We start from the raw sequence: 5397 nt of genomic DNA on the forward strand, positions 1-5397 counted from the left end.
AAAAATATATATATATATATAAAATATATATATATATAAAAAAAATATATATATATTTTTTTTTTCCCCCGGTAGTCTTTCCCCCCATCTCACACAAAAATAGTTTTCACATAGTTGTTGTGTGTGTGGGTTTTTGTTTGCTTGCTTGGCTTTAGCCAGGGCCCATATAACTGGGCTACACCTGCCCCTGGGGGCGACCCCCTTCCACGGAGCGGGAACCTTTGGCTCTTTCCCATTGACTCCGCTTCCTGTCCTCTCCATCGGTCTACGTTTCTAATTCTTGTGAGTGTCGGACAAGAACCTGCAGAAGTGTTGGGTCCAATCACCCAGAACCTCTGCGTCATTAGGACAATTGGTTACACTTGAATAAAGTCTGTAGCTTAGATAATAGTACTTTATCAATGTTCATTTCCTGGTTTTGACACTTGTGCAAGAAAATGCCCTTTTTAAAAAGGAAATACACACACTTAGGTATTGAAGGAGACAAAGGTGTGTCTACAACTTCCTCTGGAACCAGTCAGGAAAAATCATAACATATGCATGTGTATGTAATATGTATGTGTGCATATGTATATATATGTGCATGTGTGTGTCTGTGGCTGTGTATATGTATGTGTGTATGTGCATGTTGTGTGTGCACACGTGTGTGCACATGTGTACAAGTATATGTGTGTGTGTGCATATATCTACATGCATATGTACATACAGATAGGTAGATACAAAAAGAGACAGAGAATGTGATAGAGTGACAAAGATAAGGCAAGTGTGCTAAAAAGTTAATACTTGTAAGGCCAGTCCTATGCTCTAATAATTAAGGAAGCTAGATCCCACATGAGGACCATGGTTTGAATTCTGGTCCCGGGAGCCTGAAAAACATACTGGACACGTGTGCATGCGTGCTCCAAATCCCAGCAGGACAAAGACATGGGGGAGAAGGGATTGTGTCATGACTACACTCCATTGGAGGGTACTTTCTCCCTCTTCCCCCATCCCACCTCTCTCCCTGCTGAGTGCATATGCCTGAGCCAGCAGGTGGCATGGTGGGTAAGGTGCTGGATTCCACATGGCCGACCATGGTTTGAGTCTTGGATTCATCGGCTTGAAAATCACACCAGGCACATGTGCACATGTATGCATGCATGCCCAAAATGCAGAGAGAAGAATAGAGAAGGGAGTGTGGTGTGGCCATCCCCCCTGGGGAGGGGATTTCTCCCTTTCCCTTTCTCTGGCACTCTCTGGCACTCTCACATGCCCTATGGCAAAAAAATACTAAATAAAATATTCCCCCCACCACAGGATGTGCTAGAGGACAGAGCAGGGCCTCTAGCACACTTTCTTCTGAGAAGGATGACCTGGATATGGATATCTGGTGGAATGAGGACTGGAGCCAAGCAAGGAGGGAACAAAGGAAGTGAAGAAAGAGAGTAAAAAGCACAGCGATGGCCCAGAGGGGGCAAGGACGGGGTGAGGTTCAGAGAGCAAGGAGTGCATGCGGCTTGATCTTGGGAAGGGACTTGTTGACATGTTCTTCCTTTGAGAAAGAGGGAGGAAAGGACAAAAAGAGGTCGAGAAAAGGGTTGAGAGTCGTGAGGAGAGTGGAGCAGAAATTTATACAACAATGTGCATTTTCAGCCAGCCTAAAACTGCAATGGAACCAGTCCGAAGGTCTTCATGATTTTCTCCTGGATAATTTGGGAGCTGGAAGAAAATTCACGACAGATAATGAGGGTGATTTTGGATTGAGAACTGGAAGATGAAAAGCCCAACAAATGATTCTAGGATTCCAGGAGAACCGAAGCGGCTGGCAACCTATACACTCCGAGGGAAGAAATGGAGCCCTAAAGGGCTGAAAGATTGGAAAAGCAAGCCCTCAAGAGGGACCACAGTCCGCAGCGAGGGTTCAACCCAGGTGCAGTTGGTGCAGAGAACCTGCTAAATAGACTGAAGTCCAAGTACCAGGTTTTCGAGGTGGGAAAATTTCCAGGACCAAGGAAGTCCCAGATGTCAGTGGTTGAAGTAAAGAAGGAATGAGTCCCTAGGATGTGGTGTTGAGGAACTTCGAGGTCAATGAATTAAAAGACCTCAACATAAACCCATCATTGGCAAGAGACAAAGCCGAGAAGTGAGCCAATGGTGCTCGCCATTTTTATTAATTTTGAAGCTTCAAATGAGGTGATTCCCAGACCTGGTTGTACATCCAAATCATTCAGGGAGCTCTGTTTTCTCTTCGCATCCTCTCCGCCCCTTCTCTTTTATGGTCTGTTTTGTTCTGTTTCATTTTTAAGAGAGATTTTTTTGGGCTGGCAGGTAGCACTGTGATTAAGACACCAGACTCCCACATGGCTGACCCCAGTTGAAGTCCCAGACCTGGTAGCTTGCTTTTTCACTCTCCCCCCCTTTCTCTGTCTCTCTCTGGCTACATTGAAGAATAATAATAAAACAGATAAAATAAAAAATTCTTTAAAAAGAGAGAGATTTTTGTTATAGGGCACACGTGCTTGCCAGAGACACAGAAAGAGACAGAGAAAAAGTGAGAAAGCATCTCCTGTGGGGCATGGCCACGCTGCAATCCCTTCTCCTCCATTCTCTTCTTGGGATTTTGGGCCTGTGTGCACACGCACCTGGCGTGAGATTCAAGCCACCTGGTCTGGGACTTGAACTGTGGTAAGTCATGTGGGAATCCAGCGCCTTACTCACCATGCCACCTGTCAGTCCCTATGGTCTGTTTTTAAAATAAGGATGGGGGGGTCTCCCTCCCCCCCCCCAATTTCTAATATGGTATTATATTTAAAAGACTCTAAAGAGTCACATTTTTTTAAAGTGTTCCAGGTGATTCTAAGAAGCCACCAGTTGGAAAGCTCTAGGCTAAAAGATAAAAAAGAGTTAGAGAAACCAGCAAGTAGCATGGTGGATAAAGGTGCTGGATTTCGACATGGCCACTGACGGTTCGAGTCCCAGACCTGGCAACTTGCTTTCTTGTTTTCCCTCTTTCTCTCTGTCTCTCTCTGGTCAAATTAAAAATAACAATAATAATAACAATGGAATTAAATAAATAAATAATTCTTTTTTTTGAGAGAGAGATTTTCGCTATAAGGCGCCTGTGCTCACCAGACAGACAGAGAGAGACATAGAGACAGAAAGCGAGAAATCACCCCCCAGGGGGGATGGTCACACCACAATCCCTTCTCCTCCATTCTCCTCTCGGGATCTTGGGCACGCATGCACATGCGCCCGGCGTGAGTTCTAAGCCACCGGGTCCGGGACGCGAACCGCGGTTGACTACGTGGGAGTCCAGCGACATAGCCATTACACTAACTACTGGTCCCCCAGACTGTGCTACCTTCTAAGAAGAGACTAGGCTGGTGATGGATTACTGGTTTGGAGGTGGCATCCAGGATCAAGGGGGATGGGTCAGCTGGTGGCATGGTGAGTAAGGTGATGGATACCCACATGGTCAACTGTGGTTCAAGTCCCTGACCCAGTGGCTTGAAACTCATGCTAGGTGTGTATGTGTGTGTCCAAAGTTCTGAGAAGAGGCACGGCTGTGCCCCCTGGGAGGTGATTTCTCACTTTCCCTCTCTTTGTCTCTGTCTGTTTCTTTCTCTCCACTGTGTGTGCACGCCTTATGACAAAAACCTAAAAAAGAAAAGGTCGAGGGGAAGAGCACCCCTGCTCTGATGAGAAGGGGGAAGACACTCTGTTCTGAGGGAAACTGTTCACTCTGGCTCTGGAGGGAGAGGAGATGGGCTCTGCTATAGCAAAGTGGAAATGCAGGAGGATGGCTGCAGGATGCGTGCACAGAACACTGAACGCGGGCTGGAGTCGCGCAGCTCGCTGGCCTGCACAGGGGAAGCTGAAGAGTTTGCTTATGAGGCTTCCAGGCACACGGAGGTGTGGCTCGTTAAAGGGGCTCAGGGCTTTGTGGCTGAATTCCTGGGCAGCAAGGATTTTCTGCCTGTACGCTATCAGATGTCTAACATGTTAACCATTAAAGATGATTAAGCCCGCAGGTAAACAAGCTTGCAGAAGCTTACTATTAACACTGAAAACTTTGTCTCCCCAACCCACAATTTTATACAAATGAAATCAGATTCGAATGAATAATGAGGGCAGCCTTGAAGCAGAAAGCCAGAAGGGACAACCTGAGGGACCTGTGAGGGGACACTGCCTCTCTTACCCCTCCACGGAAGAGGAAAGTTTGTGGACTGAGAATATGGAAAGAGGCTGAGTGTCTTTTTGAGTTCTGTCCGATGCTAAAAATAGAAATGGCAGAGCCTACTAGGTCTAGAAACACACACGCACACATGCGCACACACACACACACACACACACACACACACTCTGTGACAGGCGCTGAAGGCAGATACAATGTGCAAGTCTTAGGGGTGGTTCTCAATAAAGAACATATTTACTCTCACAAACCTAACTCTTATTTAAAGAGCAAGCAGCAAATGTTGGCCCCTGCTTCTCGGAGAGTTGCACGGCTTTGGGTTTAAATCATCCAGCATTATTGCTTGTTACTCTTATGAAATAATTTCTAACAGAGACATACAGAGACTAAGATGAGGGCAGGAGTGCAGTTGGGCACACACGCAAGCGCGCGCGCACACGCACACACACACACACACACACACACACACAATCTCGTGCACATGGAAGAAATGACTCACTTCATTTGCTACTGCCTGACACTATTAGGTTTTGATTCTGTCTGTTCAAATATAGTTTCCTGTTAGGTTAACTACAGGAAAGAACTGAAGAGCATTAGTCCTGATTCTGATCATGTCTTTAGGGCACCTAAAGGGTTTTAACCCGGGGAATTTTAAGAAGCAACTCTCCGGATCACCAACTGCTCTCTCCATACTCTCCCATAAACCGTAACATTTCTTGCCACTTTGGGCGCCAGTTACTGGAAACCCCTTGGATAAGAAATAGGGTGTAAAGCCTTATATATTCGGTACCTGCAGAACCATACTTGGGGACCTTTCTCGGATTACAGGATCACGACACCATTGTGGAACTGCAAAGAACTGAGCCTCTCCTTTTAAAAATGAGAAAAACATAAGGGGTGGGGGAGCAGAATGGCTAACCTGCCCAAGGTCACTCGCTCTGAGTGGTGGGAATGCCTGACTCCCCCTAGCCTTGGCCATCTGCACCACCCCAGCTCCCCCAAACATTCCCTGGGGCTTCTGTGGGTTTGCTAGCATCCACCCCCGTGAAAATGCAACGCGAGTTGCACTCTGTGCCCAACTTCGTCCCTCCGCGTCAGCATGCAGTTAACCCTCTCTCCCGCAGCCCGTCACATGGGCCACGCGCCGCGCGCTCTGTCCCCCACGCCTATCCCCCGCGGGGCAGCCCCAAGGTCACCGGCCGTCCCAGGGAGCTCCCGCCGCCCAG

The 5397-nt window shown here is 47.3% G+C and overlaps 1 protein-coding gene across 4 annotated transcripts in view; it reads right to left on the bottom strand.

The window, feature by feature from the left end:
• The window catches only part of FAM81A (family with sequence similarity 81 member A), a 101747-nt gene that overhangs the window by 95172 nt on the left and 1178 nt on the right, over positions 1-5397 (bottom strand). The window lies entirely within an intron of this gene.

The sequence above is a fragment of the Tupaia chinensis genome, unplaced genomic scaffold (assembly GCF_000334495.1).
Source record: "Tupaia chinensis unplaced genomic scaffold, TupChi_1.0 Scaffold000063_1, whole genome shotgun sequence".
Lineage (NCBI taxonomy): Eukaryota > Metazoa > Chordata > Mammalia > Scandentia > Tupaiidae > Tupaia > Tupaia belangeri.